The 18,425-nt window shown below is 48.9% G+C and overlaps 1 long non-coding RNA gene across 1 annotated transcript; it reads right to left on the reverse strand.

The window, feature by feature from the left end:
- Positions 1 to 1,016: 1,016 nt before the first annotated feature.
- LOC144331112 (uncharacterized) lies at positions 1,017 to 16,353 on the reverse strand. Its single transcript, XR_013398027.1, has 2 exons — positions 14,395 to 16,353; positions 1,017 to 3,786 (listed from the first exon to the last, which is right to left on the reverse strand). It is a non-coding gene; the product is annotated as an uncharacterized LOC144331112 (long non-coding RNA).
- Between the last annotated feature and the right edge of the window lie 2,072 nt (positions 16,354 to 18,425).

An 18,425-nucleotide genomic window follows, 5' to 3' on the forward strand; every position in this document is an offset into this window, starting at 1 on the left:
CTTTGCCCCAGCCCTCCCTTCTCCTACTCCCACCCCTTGTCCTGGGCCTGCCAGGCCCGTGAGCCCGCCTCAGGAGGAGCGCATACCCGGCTCCGACCTGCAGAACCGTCAGGGGATAGAGTGTGGTCTGTGACAATTAACACAGAAAATTAACACATCTCATTCTAGTTTATTTCTGTGCTCCTGTAAATAGTGAATGATTTAGAATCCTAAGACAGTGTGACAGTGTCCGCTTTCACACCCTGGGGTGGTTCTGACGCACTCCCGGTGTAGGAAGCTCTGGCGGGTGCCAGATGGTGTTGAGTTCACCTTTTCCAGTTGGTGGCACTTTGTCCCCGATCTCATTTCACCCTCAGGACAGTGCTTTGGAGGCATCGCTAAGAGTCCGAATCAGCAGGTGGGCACTGGTAATAATACCAGTAATAAGAACCAACACAGGACAGCAGGTCTGTCCAGCTCCACCCTCTGCTACTTTTTTTTTAGACAGGATCTGGCTCTGTCCCCCAGGCTGGAGTGCAGTGGTGGGATCTCAGTTCACTGCAACCTCCACCTCCCAGGCTCAAGCGATCCTCCCACCTCAGCCTTCTAAGTAGCTAGGACCACAGGCAGGCACCACTGTCCAACTAATTTTTGTATGCTTTCTAGAGACAGGGTTCCGAGATATTGCCCAGGCTGGTCTCAAACCCTGGGCTCAACCAATGCGCCCTTCTTGGCCTCCAAAGTACTGGGATTACAGGCGTGAGCCACCACGCCCGGCCTATTATGTCATTTTTCCAGTTGCCATTTTCCCCCAAATGTGTAGAAAACATCATGCCTCATATTTCACAAATGTTGGTATCTTCCCAGTACCGTAAGCAGGGCACTGTCCACAGTGTGTCAGGCCGAGGTTGTCCCAGCAGCACTGATTCTGCTGACCCTAATGGCAGCAAGCAGAGGGCAGTTTATTGGTGTTTGGCCCTCTGTGTCCCTAATAGTGTAGCAGGACGAGCCGCAGACAAAACTCCTCAGTCACCGGATTAAAGAAGGAAGAGGTTTTTTATTTGGCTGGGAGCCTCGGCAGACTCACGTCTTAAGAGCCGAGCTCTCCGAAAAAGAAATTCTTGGCCTTTTTAAAGGCTTACAGCTTTAAGGGGTCCGTGTGAAAGGGTCATGATAAATCGAGCAAGCATGGCAAACATGACTGGGGGCTACATGCATCAGCTAACAGAACAAAAAGTTTTACAATGCTTTTTTCATACAGTGTCTGGAATTTACAGATAACACAAGTAGTTTAGGTCAGGGATTGATGTTATTATTATTACTTTTTTTTAACTCCTAGGACCACTTGGTGGTGCCAAGGTTGTCTGGCTATTTATCTTCCTTTTTTTTTTTTTTTTTTTTTTTTTTTTTTAACTATTTGCTTTCTCTCTTTCCTCCTGTCTTGTGAACTAGGCAAGGTCGGGGCAGGAGGGCAGCAGGAGTAGTAGTGGTCTCCTTCTTAATAGAAGCCCCTGCAAGTGGCAGCCTTCCAGCCCAAGGCTCTGGGCCTCTGCAGTTGGAGTTCCCTCAACTGGCCCTGGGAGATGGCGCTGTGACCCGAGCTCTGGCTCATCAGGTCAGGGAAAGAAAATCAGCCTCAGAATCTCTCATCTCTGGCCAGCGTTCTCCCTGGTGACTGAGTCACAACTGTCCTGTTCTCGATGGGTGTGGTCATAGCACAGAGCCTGTGGGTGGTTTTCCCTCTGGAGTCTCCCCAGGACTCTTGTGACCCAGAAGTGCACATCACACGCATGCTGTGCACAGGCCCCTCGTCCTCAGTGGCACCCCGAGATCAGGCAATGGGCAGGCATTTATAAATGTGCAGCTGCTCCAACCTGGCGCCAGAATGGCTGTGGTGTGTGTGAGGCACTGCTCCTTCCAAGAGCTTTCAGATTTGGGGTGAGGTGTACAGAGGAAGCAGCCACCTGTCATAGAGGACAGAGTAGTAAAGTTAAGAGAAAAGTGTGTCTGGGCATGCTGGTTCATGCCTATAATCCCAGCACTTTGGGAGGCTAAGGCAGGAAGATCACCTGAAGCCAGGAATTCAAGACCAGCCTGGACAACATAGTGAGACCCTGTCACTACAAAAAAAAAAATTTTTTTTTACCTTAGTCAGGCATGGTGGTGCATGCCTATTATGCAGAAACTGGGCAGGCTGAAGCAGGAGGCTTGAGCCCACAAGTTTTAGGCTCCAGTGAGCTGTGATCACACCACTGTACTCCAGCCTGGGTGACAGAGCAAGACCCTGTCTCAAAAAAAATTAGAGAAAGGTATAGACAAACAGCTGAGCAGTGTGCGATCCCAGCAATCAGGAGGCATTCCTGAGAAGGGAAAATTGACCCTGGGCTCCGGAGGAGACATGGAATTTCTGATGTGGGATGGCGAAGGGGATAGGCACCGCTAAAAACCCCTCGGACTCCCCCAGCGTCCCCCTCTGTCCCTGCTTCCTCGCTCTTCCTGCTCTGAAGCTGGGCTGGCATTTGCTTCTCTATCTCATCGCTCTCTTTTCTTTATTCAAGAAAAGCTGGCCAGGTGCGGTGGCTCACACCTGTAATCCCAGCACTTTGGGAGGCCAAGGCGGGCGGATCACGAGGTCAGGAGATCGAGACCATCCTGGCTAACATGGTGAAACCCCGTCTCTACTAAAAATACAAAAAAAAATTAGCTGGGCATGATGGCAGGCACCTGTAGTCCCAGCTACTTGGGAGGCTGAGGCAGGAGAATGGCATGAGCCGAGATCGCGCCACTGCATTCCAGCCTGGGCGACAGAGAAAGACTCTATCTCAAAACAAAAAAAAAAAAAAAGAAAGAAAAGAAAACAAAAAGCTACTAGAACTTGCCAAGAGCTGCAAGAGTCTATGGCATTTGAACCACGTCCCGCTCCCTCCCCTGCCCCAACTCAGCTTGACACAAACTCTACCCTGGGCAGCTGCGGCCAAGAAAATAGGTCTCCCGCCTGGTACAGTGGCTCATGCCTGTAATCCCAGCACTTTGGGAGGCCGAAGTGGGCGGATCATTTGAGGTCAGGAGTTTGAGACTAACCTGACCAACATGCTGAAACCCCATCTGTACTAAAAATACAAAACAAAAATTAGCCAGGTGTGGTAGCATGTGCCTGTAGTCCCAGCTGCTCTGGTGGCAGGAGAATCACTTGAACCTGGGAGGCAGAGGCTGCAGTGAGCCGAGATGGCACCACTGCACTCCAGCCTGGGCAATAGAGTGAGACTCTGTCTCAAAAAAAAAAAAAAAAAAAAGAAGAAGAAAAGAAAAGACAAAAGAAAGAGAAAATAAAAAGAAAATAGGGCTCCCTCTCCCCTTAGCTCCCAATCAAGGGCTACTGTACTTCACCAGGAGGAGCAGGATAGCATCATTTCTGTCTCCAACTCCAAGGTGAAGAGGCAAAATTCTTGTTTCGTGTGACCAAGAGGTGAGGAACTCTCTTGACCCGTAAGATAGAGGCTCTACCACAAGCACAGCAGGTGAAGAATATAAAGTTCTGACAACCCTTACCCAGCTCACGGGCAGGGCAGAGGTTCACTCCAGGAGAAGGAAGCCAAGAAGGCCAAGGCAACCACATCCACGCAGCTACTTGAGACGTGGGTCACAGATATCCAGGGGGAGAAGCAGCCAATTAAATAAGAAAGCTGTGGCTGGGCACTGTGGCTCACGCCTGCAATCCCAGAGACTCAGGAGGTGAGGCTGAGACTAGAGGACTGCTTGAGACCAGGAATTCCAGACTAGCCTGAGCACATACCACGACTTCCATTTCTAAAAACAAATAAATAAACGAATATAAATAAAAGAGAAGGCCAGGTGCAGTGGCTCATGCCTGTATTCTCAGCACTATGGGAGGCCAAGGCAGGCTGATCACGCGAGCCCAAGAGTTTGAGACCAGCCTGGGCAAACCCCATCTCTACAAAAAAATTCAAAGAATTGGCCAGGCCCAGTGGCTCATGACTGTAATCCCAGCAGTTTGAGAGGCTGAGATGGGCAGATCATTTGAGGTCAGGAGTTCTAGACCAACCTGGCCAACATGGTGAAACCCCATCTCTCCTAATACCACAAATATTAGCTGGGTGTGATGGCATGCCCCTGTAATTCCAGCTACTTGGGAGGCTGAGGCACAAGAATCGCTTGAACCTGAGAGACGGAGTTTGCAGTGAGCCAAGATTTCGCCACTGCACTCCAGCCTGGCTGACAGAGTGAGACTGTCTCAAAAAAAAAAAAAAAAAAAAAAAAACCACACACACATAGAGACAAAAAATTAGCAGGGCACAGTGGCACACACTTGTAATCCCAGCTACTCAGCAGGCTGACACCAGAGGATCACTTGAGCCCAGGAGGTGAAGATTGCAACAAGCTGATATTGTACCACTGCACTCCAGCCTGGGTACAAAGTGAGACCCCGTATTAAAATAAAATAAAATAAAATAAAATAAATAAAATAAAATAAAAAAGAAAGCTCTGAAGCCAGACACAAGGATGCAATAGCACATGCCTATAGTCCCAGCTACCAGGGAGTCTGAGGTGAGAGGATCACTTGAGCCCAGGAGTTAAAACTTAGCCTGGGCAACATAGTGAGACCCTGTGTATTAGTCCATTCTTGCATTGCCATAAAGAAATACCTGAGACTGGATAACTTATAAAGCAAAACTTTGCTCATGCCTATAATCCCAGCACTTTGGGAGGCCAAGTGTGGGTAGATCACCTGAAGTCAGGAGTTTGAGATCAGCCTGACCAATATGGTGAAACCCTGTCTCTACTAAAAATACACTTACAATCATGGCAGAAGGTAAAGGGGAAGCAGGCAGGTCACAGGGCCAGAGCTGGAGCAAGAGAGAGGCAGGAGTTCCCACACACTTTTAAACTACCAGATCTTGGCCGGGCATGGTGGCTCACACCCGTAATCCTAGCACTTTTGGAGATCAAGGCAGGTGAATCACCCGAGGTCAGGAGTTCGAGACAAACCTGACCAATATGGTGAAACCCCATCTCTACTAAAAATACAAAATTTAGCCGGGCGTGATGGCGGGCACCTGTAGTCCCAGCTAGCTGGGAGGCTGAGACAGGAGAATCGCTTGAACCCAGGAGGTGGAGGTTGCAGTGAGCCAAGATTGTGCCACTGCACTCCAGCCTGGGCAACAGAGCAAGACTCTGTCTAAAACAAACAAACAAACAAACAAAAACTACCAGATCTCATGATAATTCAGTCATTATCTCAAGGGCAGTACCAAGGGGAATGGTGCTAAACCATTCATGAGAAATGCACCCCTATGATCCAGTCATCTCCAACCAGGCCACACCTTCAACACAAGGGATTACATTTCAATATGAGATTTGGGCAGGGACACACATCCGAACTCTATCATCCTGTCTAAATAAACAAATATAAAGTAAGCTCTGAGTCTCTTCCCAAAGGAACTGACTTTGTTTGAAACAGAATGTGTGGCCAAGAACCATGGCTCACACCTGTGATCCTGGCACTTTGAGGGGCTGAGACAGGAGGATTGCTTGAGTCCAGGAGTTTGAGACCAGTCTGGGCAACATAGCAAGACCCTGTCTCTATAAAAAATACCTGAGTGTGGTGGCATGTCCATGTCATCCCAGTTACTCTGGAGGCTGAGGTGGGAGGATTGGTTGAGCCTGGGAGGTTGAGGCTGCAGTGAGCTGTTCCTGCACCGCTGCACTCCCTAGGTGACAGAGCGAGACCTCATCTCAAAAAAAAAAAAAAAGAAAAAAAAAAAAAGAAAAAAAGAGGGCCAGGCACCGTGGCTCAAGCCTGTAATCCCAGTACTTTGGGAGGCCAAAGCAGATCACTTGAGGTCAGGAGTTGGAGACCAGCCTGGCCAACATGGTGAAACCCTGTCTCTACCAAAAATACAAAAATTAGCTGGGTGTGGTGGCACACACCTGTAGTCCCAGCTACTCAGGAGGCTGAGGCAAGAGAATCACTTGAACCCGGGAGGCAGAGGTTGCAGTGAGCTGAGATCGAGCCACCGCACTCCAGCCTTGGCGACAGAGTGAGACTCCGTCAAAAAAAAAAAAAAAAAAAAAAGGCAGGGCGCTGGGGCTCAGGCCTGTAATCCCAGCACTTTGGGAGGCTGAGGCAGGTGGATCACGAGGTCAAGAGATCAAGACCATCCTGGCCAATGGTGAAACCCCATCTCTACTAAAAATACAAAAATTAGCTGGGTATGGTGGCGCGTCCCAGCTACTCGGAGGCTGAGGCAGGAGAATCGCTTGAACCTGGGAGGCAGGTTGCAGTGAGCCGAGATCATGCCACTGCACTCCAGCCTGGGTGACAGAGCGAGACTCCGTCTCAAAACAAAACAAAACAAAACAAAAAATTAAAACAGAAAACCACAAAAACTAAAACAAAAAACTCAGAAAAAAGAAAGAAATGGAGAAATTCAAGTTTAAGGGCACCCTGGAAACCAAGAGCTCCTGGCCAGGCTAGGTGGCTCACACCTGTAATCCCAGCACTTTGGGAGGCCAAGGCGGGTAGATTGCTTGCACTCAGGAGTTCAAGACCAGCCTGGGCAACAGGGTGACCCTGTCTTTAAAAAAAAAAAAAAAAAAAAGCCAGGTGCGGTGGCTCATGCCTATAATCCCAGCACTTTGGGAGGCCAAGGCCAGCAGATCACCTGAGGTCCGGAGTTTGAGACCAGCCTGACCAACATGGAAAAACCCCATCTCTACTAAAAATACAAAATTAGCCTGGCGTGATGGCGTATGCCTGTAATCCCAGCTTCTGGGGAGGCTGAGGCGGGAGAATCACTTGAACCCAGGAGGCGGAGGTTGCAGGAAGCTGAGATTGTGACACTGCATTCCAGCCTGGGTGACAGAGCAAGATTCTGTCAAAATAAATAAATAAATAGGAAGGAAGGGGGGGGAAGGAAGGAAGGAAGAAAACAAAAGCTCCTCTTTTTTTATTTTTATTTTATTTTAGATGGAGTCTCTGTGACCCAGGCTGGGGTGAGCGGCGTGATCTTGGTTCACTGCAACCTCTGCCTCCCAGGTTCAAGCAATTCTCCTGCCTCAGCCTCCCGAGTAGCTGGGACTACAGGTGTGTGCCACCACACCCAGCTAATTTTTGTATTTTTGGTAGAGACAGGGTTTCACCATGTTGGACAGGATGGTCTTAATCTCTTGACCTCGTGATCTGCCCGCCCCAGTCTCCCAAAGTGCTGGGATTACAGACGTGAGCCACCACGCCCAGCCAAGCTCCTTGTAAATTAAGAGTAATACACCAGGTGTGGGGGCTTACGCCTGTAATCCCAGCACTTTGGGAGGCTGAGGTGGGCGGATCACCTGAGGTTAGGAGTTCGAGACCATCCTGGCCAACATGGTGAAACCGTGTCTCTACTAAAAATACAAAAATTAGCTGGGCGTAGTGGCGTGTGCCTGTAATCTCAGCTACTCGGGAGGCTGAGGCAGGAGAATCGCTTGAACCCGGGAGGCAGAGGTTGCAGTGAGCCAAGATCGCACCATTGCACTTCAGCCTGGGCTACAGAGCAAGACTCCATCTCAAGAAAAAAAAAAAAAAAGAGGGAAAAGAAAGAAAAAAAAGAACAATACACTAAACCAGGAGTCCCCAACCCCTAGGCCACGGACCGGTGCCCGAACCTGTCTGCTGCCTGTTAGGAACCAGGCCTCACGGCAGGATGTGAGTGGCAGGCAAGCCTGAGCTCTGCCTCCTACGAAACTAGCCCCTGGTGCCAAAAAGGCTGGGGACCACTGCACTAAACCATCAACTAGGTAGTTCGCAAGAGAGAGAGCCAGGAATGGAGATAGCTAAGAAGAGCTCACCTGCTCAAAGATCAGCCTCATGAACTACCTTGCCTAAATTTAATTGTTTCAGACTGCTGAGCAATTTATGCCCCCAGAACACTCCCAAAAATACTACAGTAATTAGTGAAGCCTAACATATGGGTGTAATACCAAATGAGGCAAACATCTTAACAGAGAAATCAGAGAGAGAGATAGTCAAAAAGAGCCCTGCTAAAACCATGATCACCCTGGGGTGAATGTCTACATGACCATATGAATATGGAATTATATATAACATCTACATTTCATTATTTTTTAAATTTTTTTATTTTCTTTCTTTCTTCTTCTTCTTCTTCTTTTTTTTTTTTTTTTGATACGTAGTCTCGCTCTGTTGCCCAGGCTGGAGTCAGTGGTGCGATCTTGGCTCACTGCAACCTCCACCTCCCAGGTTCAAGCAATTCTCCTGCCTCAGCCTCCCAAGTAGCTGGGACTACAGGCGTGCGCCACCATGCCCAGCTAATTTGTGTATTTTTACTAGAGATGGAGTTTCACCATGTTAGCCAGGCTGGTTTTGAACTCCTGACCTCCAGTGATCTGCCCACCTCAACCTCTCAAAGTTCTGGCATTATAGGTGTGAGCCACCATGCCCAGCCTTTTATTTTATTTTATTTTATTTTATTTTTTAGACACAGGGTCTCTCTATGACTCAGGCTGGAGTATAGTGGCCCAATCAAAACTCACTGCAACCTCGAACTCCTGGGCTCAAGGAATCCCCCCACCTCAATCTCCTGAAGTAGCTAGGACTACAGGCGTCCACACCATGCATGGATAATTTTTTTTTTAGAGATGAGCTCTCAGTATATTGTCCCAGCTGGTCTCAAGCTGTCCTGCCTTGGCCTCCCAATGCCTATTTCTTTATAAATATGTATTTATCTATCTACCTGAGGAGTGTCATCAGAGGCTCCATGTTGCAGGGGAAATTGACTCCATTATAATAGAGTAGTGAAGTCAAAAAAATAAATAAACAAGCAAACAACAACAAAAACAAACCAGGAGAGGCAAGAAGAGAATCAGTTTTCAGAGTTACTTTCCCCTAAGGTGGGAAATAAAACAAGGATATCTGTTTTTGCCACTTCTATTCAAATTGTTCTGGCAATTCTAGCAAGGAAAATAAAGAAGGCATCCAGATAGGAAAAGAAGTAAAATTTGCAGATGACATAATCTTGTTTATAGAAAATCCTGGAGGCCGGGCATGGTGTCTTATGCCTGAAATGCCAGCACTTTGGGAGGCCGAGGCAGGTGGATCATCTGAGGTCAGGAGTTCAAGAACAGGCTGGCCAACATGCTGAAATGCCCCCTCTACTAATAATACAAAGAATTAGCCAGACATGGTGGCATACGCCTATAATCCCAGCTACTTGGGAGGCAGGAGAATTGCTTGAATCCAAGAGGCAGAGGTTGCAGTGAGCCGAGATCGTGTCATTGCACTCCAGCCTGGGCAACAGAGTGAGACTCCATATAATAATAATAATAATAATAATAATAATAATAATAATACAAAAAATAGCTGGGTGTGGTGGTGGGCACCTGTAATCCCAGCTACTCCAGAGGCTGAGGCAGGAGAATCTCTTGTACCTGGGAGGCGGAGATTGCAGTGATCAAGCCACTGAACTCCAGCCTGGGCAACAAAGCCAGACCCTATCTGAAAAAAAAGAAGAGAAGAGAAGGGTAAGGGAAGGGGAGGGGAGGGGAGGGGAGGGGAGAGAAGGGGAGGGGAGGGGAGGGGAAGGAAAGCCCAAAGAAACCACTTAAAAAAAGCTATTAGAACAAATAAATGGACCAGGCACGGTGGCTCATGTTTGTAATCTCAACACTTTGGGAGTCTGAGGAGGGAAGACAGTGGAGGCAAGGAGTTCAGGACCAGCCCGGACAACATAATGAGACTCAATCTCTACAATAAAAATTTTAAAAATTAGCCAGGCATGATGGCACATGCCTGTAGTTGTAGCTACTCAGGAGGCTGAGGCAGGAGGATCTCTGGAGCCTAGGAGTTTGAGGCTACAGTGAGCTATGATCATGCCACTGCACTCCAGCCTGGGCAACAGAGTCTCTCTGTCTAAAAAAAAAAATAAATAAAAAAAAATAAATGGATTCAGCAATGTTACAGGATAAAAGATCAATATACAAATGTCAACTGTATTTCTATACATCTTTAGTTAACAATCCAACAAGAAACAAGAAAACATTAACAGTAACATCAAGAAGAATAACAGTGTCAGGCCAGGTGCAGTGGCTCATGCCTGTAATCCCAACACTTTGGGAGGCCAAGGCGGGCGGATCACGAGGTCAGGAGATCAAGACCATCCTGGCCAACATGGTGAAATCCCGTCTCTACTAAAAATACAAAAAATTAGCTGGGCAAGGTGGCGGGCACCTGTAGTCCCAACTACTCAGGAGGCTGAGGCAGGAGAATGGTGTGAACCCGGAAGGCAGAGCTTGTAGTGAGCTGAAATTGTGCCACTGCACTCCAGCCTGGGTGACAGTCTCAAAAAAAAAAGTGTCAGCCAGGTGCGGTGGCTCACGCCTGTAATCCCAGCACTTTGGAAGGCCAAGGCAGGCGGATCATGAAGTCAGGAGTATGAGACCAGCCTGATCAACATGGTGAAACCGTGTCACTACTAAAAATACAAAAATTAGCCAGGCATGGTGGCACACACCTGTAATCACAGGAGGCTGAAGCAGGAAAATCGCTTGAACCCAGGAAGCTGAAGTTGCAGTGATCTGAGATCCCGCCACTGCACTCCAGCCTGGGGGACAGAACAAGTCTCCGTCTCAAAAATAAATAAATAAAATAAAATAAAATCCAAAAACAAACAAGAAAACATTAACAGTAGCATTAAGAAGAATAACAGTCTCAGCCGGGCACAGCAGCTCAAGCCTGTAATCCCAGCATTTTGGGAGGCTGAGGCAGGTGGATCACCTGAAGTCAGGAGTTCGAGACCAACATGGCCAATATAGTGAAACCTTGTCTCTACTAAAAATACAAAAATTAGCCGGGCATGGTGGTGGGTGCCTGTAGTTCCAGCTACTAGGGAGGCTGAGGCAGGAGAATCACTTGAACCCAGGAAGCAGAGGTTGTAGTGAGCGGAGATCATGCCATGGCACTCCAGCCTGGGTGATAAGAGTCAAACTCCATCTCAAAAAAAAAAAAAAAAAAAGGAGAGTCTTAGGAGTAAATTTAACAAAATAATTGCAAAATGTGTACTCTGAAAAATACAAAACATTGTTGAAAGAAATTAAAGTGCTAAATAAATAAATAAGGTTGGGTATGGTGGTTCACACCTATGGTCCCGGCTACTCAAGAGGCTGAGGTGGGAGGATCACTTGAACCTGGGAGGCTGAAGCTTCAGTAAGCCATGATCACACTATTGCACTCCAGCCTGAGAGCCAGAATGAGACCTTGTCTCAAAATAAAAAAGTTAAATGCCAAGCGCAGTGGCTCACGCCTGTAATCCTAGCACTTCAGGAAGCCATAGGCAGGCAGATCACCTGAGGTCAGGAGTTCAAGCCCAGACAGGCTAACATGGTGAAACCCCGTCTCTACTAAAAATACAAAAATTAGCCAGGTGTGGTGGAAGTTGCCTGTAATCCCAGCTACTCAGGAGGCTGAGGCAGGAGAATTGCTTGAACCTGGGAGGCACAGGTTGCAGTGAGCCAAGAGTGGGCCATTGCACTCCAGCCTGGGTGACAGAGTAAGACTTTGACCGGGTGCAGTGGCTTATGCCTGTAATCCCAGCACTTTGGGAGGCCGAAGCGGGTGGATCACCTGAGGTCAGAAGTTTGAGACCAGCCTGGCCAACATGATGAAACCCCGTCTCTGCTAAAAATACAAAAAAAAAAAAAAATTAACCAGCATGGTGGTGGGCACCTGTAATCCCAGCTATTCAGGAGGCTGAAGCAGGAGAATCACTTGAACCCAGGAGGTAGAGGTTGCAGTGAGCCAAGATTGCACCATTGCACTCCAGCCTGGGCAACAAGAGCAGAACTCGGTCTCAAAATAATAACAATAATAATAATAATAATAAAACAGTTAAAAGTGTGTGTGTGTATATATACATACGCACTCATATATATACACACACACATATATACACATATATAGTATCAGCCATGAGGTCCTGCCAGAAGATGACGGCTCCTAATGCCGCTTCCCAGCACAAGAGTTCAGTGCCCACATACGCAAGGCTGAGAGTCTCACAAAGAGCAGGGCAAGGTGCACACATCAGTGATATAAAGCACATAGGATACAACATGGAGGGAATTTACATGCTGTCTATGCAAGAAATGTATTACACATCTATCTTCCTACATGTAGAAATGTAGAGTAGTTTAGTAATCACCATGCATAAATACATAGAATGGATAACTATAGCGGTTACATAAATATTGAAAGAATGATGAAAAAATGTAGAATAGTGCTAAAATTAATTCTAAGTGGAGAAATGATATAGATATAGATATGCAAATATACACACATATGTCTCTCTATAAATTGGTTAAGTTATACATTTGCATATATATAGCAGTTGGATAAATATAATGTTTAAAGGGACACTATTTATAGAAATACTATAAAGCATGGGGCACAGTGGCCTGCACTGTAGTCCCAGACTTGGGAAGCCAACGTGGGAGGACTGCTTGAGCCTAGGAGTTTGAGACCAGCCTGGGCAAGACAGCAAGAACTTGTTTCAGGAAAAAAATACTATATATTCTCTTTCTCTCTCTCTTTTTTTTTTTTTTTTTTTTTTTTTTTTGCGACAGAGTCTCACTCTGTCACCCAGGCTGGAGTGCAGTGGCATGATCTCGGCTCACTGCAACCTCTGCCTCCCAAGTCAAGAGATTCCCCTGCCTCAGCCTCCCAAGTTGCTGGGATTATAGGTGCCCACCACCACGCCCGGCTAATTTCTGTATTTTTAGTAGAGACAGAGTTTTGCCATGTTGGCCAGGCTGGTCTGGAACTCCTGACCTCAGGTGATCCACCTGCTTCAGCCTCCCAAAGTGCTGGGATTATGGGCGTGAGCAACTGCACCCAGTCACACATTTCTTAATAGATAAGATATATACAGTTATTAAATAAATGTATATCAAGATACTTAATGGTTAGGGAAGCTTAGTTAAGGCACTGGACACCAGGAAAACATGCTTTTCCCACCAAGATCTCCAGATGATCCTGTCCAGTCCTGTATCAAGATGCCAGTGGGGAAACTGAGGGCCTGTTGAGGCAGGCACCCAGGGAGCAGCACAGCCAGTGGGGAGAAGGGAAGGGAAATACAGGAATGTGATGTTTATGGTATTCGAGGTGCACTGAGCATGCTGTGTTCGAAGGGCTGGCCTAAGTCCTGCAGGGGCATTATTCATCTCATCTTCTCTACTCTGAGGTGGATGATTCCGTCATCCCCAAGTTACAGTAGAGGAAGCCAGGGCCCAACAAAGAAAAGCTGTCGGCCGGGCGCAGTGGCTCACGCCTGTAATCCCAGCACTTTGGGAGGCCAAAGCGGGTGGATCACGAAGTCAGGAGATCGAGACCATCCTGGCTAACACGGTGAAACCCCGTCTCTACTAAAAATACAAAAAATTAGCCAGGCGTGGTGGCGGGCGCCTGTAGTCCCAGCTACTCGGGAGGCTGAGGCAGGAGAATGGTGTGAACCCGGGAGGTGGAGCTTGCAGTGAGCCGAGATTCTGCCACTTCACTCCAGCTTGGGCGACAGAGCGAGACTCCGTCTCAAAAACAGAAAAGAAAAGCTGCCACACCAGCCACTTTATAAACCTTTACAGTGTCATGAGAATTTGTGGGCTAGTCCAGATTTTTAAAGAAAACGTCAGGCTTGAGCAAATTTGCAGACCCTCAAAATCTACTCTCCCTAATCTGGGAGTGTCTCTGCAAAAATAAAAAAATAAATAAATAAAATGTCATGAGAATTAGTGGACTAGTCCGAATTTTTAAAGAAAACTTCAGGCTTGAGCAAACGTGCAGACACCCAAAATCTGCTTCCTGTATTCTGGGAGTCTGCACCAGGGAGAGCAGTGAGGAGGGTGGAATTGATGCCAAACTGTCCTAGACCGCCCCCTTCTGGACAGAGGAGGTGGGCTCAGCCGTCTCCATGAACAAAAATCGCCCTCTCTTGGCTAGAGGCTGAGGCCAGTCCTCAGGAAGGGCCCTGTGTGTGTGTGACAAGATGCACTAAGCACTTGCTTCATTCCTAGTGGGGCTGTGGCCAGGGTGGGGCATTGCTGAGTTTGGCCTGGAGAGGGGACACAAAGGCAGACATCTGAAGCCACAGAAATTTCAGAAACAAGCAAATGCAGGGTTACTGGGAGATGCCTGGACACTGCAAAGATGCAGAGATAAAGAAGGAAACAACAGTTCAGCAGAGAGAGAGAGAGACGGAGCAAGGACAGGGAGACACCCAGAGAAAGATAGAGAGACTCTCTCAGACAGATACCAACCAAGCCAGAGAGATTCGGAAGGACTGAGACACACAGAAGCCCCCCGCCCCCCAGCCCGGCACCCCGAGACATGGTGGAAAAGGAAGCATCTTCTCTGACCTGAGCCGAGACAGGCAGGGATCCCCCAGCAGGAAGAGCTCTTCCTCTCCCCATCCTGTGGCATCCAGACAGTCCTCCCGCCCCAGCCCAACACCTGATTTCAGAAGTTCCCAGGAGCTCTGTATCCTAGTCCTCTGGGATTCGTTGGTACAAATGGGCTTGCTGTGGGACTTTCCCCAGGATGGGCTAGGACTCTCTCTGTGGCAGCAGGCTTCTCAGCTTCCTAAATTCCACTGCCATATCTCTTTGCTGTCTCATTCTCCTGGTGAGTATGCTTGCCTTTTCACACAAAAATGGAGGTTTTGTGTTGAGAGAGGTTTCCTCTCAACTAGCTCTGTCCCACTGAGGCTGATAAAGAACTGTGAACCTGGCCAGGCGCGGCGGCTCATGCCTGTAATTCCAGCACTTTGGAAGGCTGAGGTGGGTGGATCACTTGAGATCAGGAGTTCGAGACTAGCCTAGCCAACATGGTGAAACCCCATTTCTATTAAAAATACAAAAAATAGCCAGGTGTGGTGGCTAACGCCTGTAGTCCCAGCTACTCAGTAGCCTGAGGCAGGAGAATCGCTTGAACCCGGGACGCAGACGTTGCAGTAAGCTGAGATGGTGCCACTGCACTCCAGCCTGGGTGACAGAGCAAGACTCTGTCTCAAAACAAAAACAAAAACAAAACTTTGCTGGGCATGATGGCTCACACCCCTAATCCCAACACTAAGAGGCTGAGACAGGGGGATCACTTGAGGCCAAAACTTTGAGACCAGGTTGGGCAACAAAGCAAGACCCTATCTCTACAAAAATACAAATTAAAGAACTGTGACTTGGAAATGTCAGTGACTTTTCCTGGGCTTTGATGAAGACCCCTTCCTGATTGAGGAACAGAACCTGTCCCAACCTGCCTGGACAGCCTTGTGGCCTCATCTTGCCCCCATCCAGTGGCCAAGGCTTTATTAGCAGAACCAGGACTGCCTCCTCATGAGTGCAGCCTCCTGAAGAAGGCTGGGAAGTCCATCGTGTAAGGCCTGGGGAAGGAGGAGATGTGAACTCCTCCTCAGTCAGGAGATGACATTTTCTTACAATCTTCCTCTTACCTTCCCCCACCCCAAGGCCACATTCAGTATTCTTCCACAAACACTCTGTTGCCTGTGCCCAGAGACCCAGATGCTGGAACCTGACCGCCTGGATCTAATTCTAGTGCCACCACTTACCAGCTGGCTGACTTGGCAGGCAACTTCACCTGTTGTGCTTCCGTTTTCCATAGATAAGATGGAATCTTGCTAGCATCAACGTCACTGAGCAGGCTGGGTGCAGCAATTCACGCTTGTAATTCCAGCACTTTGGGAGGTTGAGGAGGTGGGAGGATCACTTAAGCCAAGGAATTTGAGTCCAGCCTGGGCAACAAAGCAAGACACCCCCCAAAAAAGAATCGAGCCTGCCCAGCCTATGGGTGCTGATTGCTCCAAACAATCCCTGCATTCCCCCATAAAGTCCAGGCTGCCCGAACTATGGCCAGTAATACTGGAGAACAACCCCTCCAACCGAGCTGCCCAAACTGGCTGCCAATCCGCAAGAATGGCCCCGTATCCAGCCTGCACCCCCACCCCCTCCATGGCTGCTAATCCTGGAAACAATCCCTGTATTCCCACTTCAGAAGCTGGTTGCGCCGCCCCCATGAAACACCTTCGCGCCCTCCCCAAATGAGCCGCGCGTCTGCTCCTCCAAGCGGCCGCTGTGCCCGGTGTTCAGCGAATCTCAACTCACAGCCACCCGGCAGGCCGCCCCGCGCGCCGCCTCTCCCTTTCCTGCGGCTCGAAGGGACTCCAGAGTGAACCTTGCGCTTGTTTTTCATCGTCTCCATCTCGGGGCTTCCTTGTAGAGTTTGGAGCTCAGCGTGAACGGCGCTCCACGCGCTCGTTCCATCAGCTCCTCGGTGCCTGCATGCAGCCGCGCGTGCCAGTCAGTGCCTGGGTCACCGCGAATTCCGTCCCAACCCGCTCCGGCGCCGCGACAGTCTCTCCTGTTACTGGAGACGTTTCTTCTGTCAGTGCACATATGTGTAGTTCTGGTTTTTTTTGGGTTTTTTTTTTTTTTTTTTTTTTTTTTTCTGTTAAAGACAGTGCTTGGCGGGAACATTTCTGCACTACTAGAGTCTCTGAAGCTTCAACCCCACGCGCCAGGCCCACCCACACCCGGTCCCCCGTTCACCCGCCCGACCCACCCACAGCCAGCCACCCAGCTCAGATCCCGGCCCACTATCTGCACCCCACGCCCGCCCCACACCCAGAACCTCTCCCCAAGGCCACCCAAGCCCACTCCCCATGGCCTGAGCCTCCTCCCACGCCCAGCCTTTCCCCGTGCCCAGGAACTTCTCCAATGCCCAATCCCCCAGTATCCCAGCCACCTGCATTCCAGGCCCCCACACCCCCTGGCCACCGACCCCCACGTCCCGGCCCCACCCCATATCTGACTCTCCCATGCCCAGGGCCTTCCTCACAGCTGTTCTTGTCACACCTTGGTCACCTCCCCACGCCCAGACCCCTGCCCGGCGCCGGGCCCGCCCTAGGCTCCAGGCCCCCTCCACACCCCCCAAACCTCCTCTCCCTACACACACCCAGAGGCCCTGCCAAGGCTTTTGGGGGTTTGGTGGCAGCAATGTAGTTAATGAGTATCCTCAATTCAAAGAGTGTTCAAGACGGCACTGCACTGGAGAACGTGAGAGCCCTGAAATCTTGCTTCTCCTGTATGAAAAACACTTGAAAGAGGTTTCCCCAAATTTGACAATGTCAAAAACTTTCACATTAGCAATGGGGAGCATATATTCAAGGCAACTGGTATGGGGGGAAACGTTAGTAATAATAAGTGGTGAACTGGAATGCACATTTTCTTTCTTTCTTTCTTTTTTTTTTTTTTTTTTTTTTTTGAGACAGAGCCTTGCTCTGTCGCCCAGGCTGGAGTGCAGGGGCCGATCTCAGCTTACTGCAAGCTCCGCCTCCCGGGTTTACGCCATTCTCCTGCCTCAGCCTCCTGAGTAGCTGGGACTACAGGGGCCCACCACCTCGCCCGGCTAGTGTTTTGTATTTTTTCAGTAGAGACGGGGTTTCACCGTGTTCGCTAGGATGGTCTCAATCTCCTGACCTCGTGATCCGTCCGTCTTGGCCTCCCAAAGTGCTGGGATTACAGGCTTGAGCCACCGCGCCCGGCCGGAATGCACATTTTCTAAGCTATGAGTAAAAAAAATTTAACAGAGGATGTCGGCTGGGCGTGGTGGCTCACGCCTGTAATCCCAGCACTTTGGGAGGCCGAGGCAGATGGATTGCTTGAGGTCTGGAGTTCGAGACCAGCGTGACCAACATAGTAAAACTCTGTCTCTACTAAAAATACAAAAAAAAAAAAAAAACTCAGCTGGGCGTGGTGGCAGGCGTCTGTAATCCCAGCTACTCGGGAAGCTGAGGTAGGAGAATTGCTTGAACCTGGGAGGCGGAGGCTGCAGTGAGCTGAGATTGCATCATTGCACTCCAACCTGGGCAACAAAAGCCAAACTCCACTTCAAAAAAAAAAAAAAGAGAGGGGGTCAATCAAACCAGAAGACCCGTTTGTCCTTCATTCTTTCTCAAAGAAATTGTTCTAATATTCTAAATCGTTGGCCGGGCGCGGTGGCTCAAGCCTGTAATCCCAGCACTTTGGGAGGCCGAGGCGGGTGGATCACGAGGTCAGGAGATCGAGACTATCCTGGCTAACATGGTGAAACCCCGTCTCTACTAAAAATACAAAAAACTAGCCGGGCGTGGTGGCGGGCGCCTGTAGTCCCAGCTACTTGGGAGGCTGAGGCGGGAGAATGGCGTGAACCCGGGAGGCGGAGCTTGCAGTGAGCCGAGATCACGCCACTGCACTCCAGCCTGGGAGACACAGCAAGACTCCGTCTCAAAAAAAAAAAAAAAAAAAAAAAAAAAAAAAAAAAAAGAGAGGGGGTCAATCAAACCAGAAGACCCGTTTGTCCTTCATTCTTTCTCAAAGAAATTGTTCTAATATTCTAA

Source organism: Macaca mulatta, chromosome 9 (genome assembly GCF_049350105.2).
Source record: "Macaca mulatta isolate MMU2019108-1 chromosome 9, T2T-MMU8v2.0, whole genome shotgun sequence".
NCBI lineage: Eukaryota > Metazoa > Chordata > Mammalia > Primates > Cercopithecidae > Macaca > Macaca mulatta.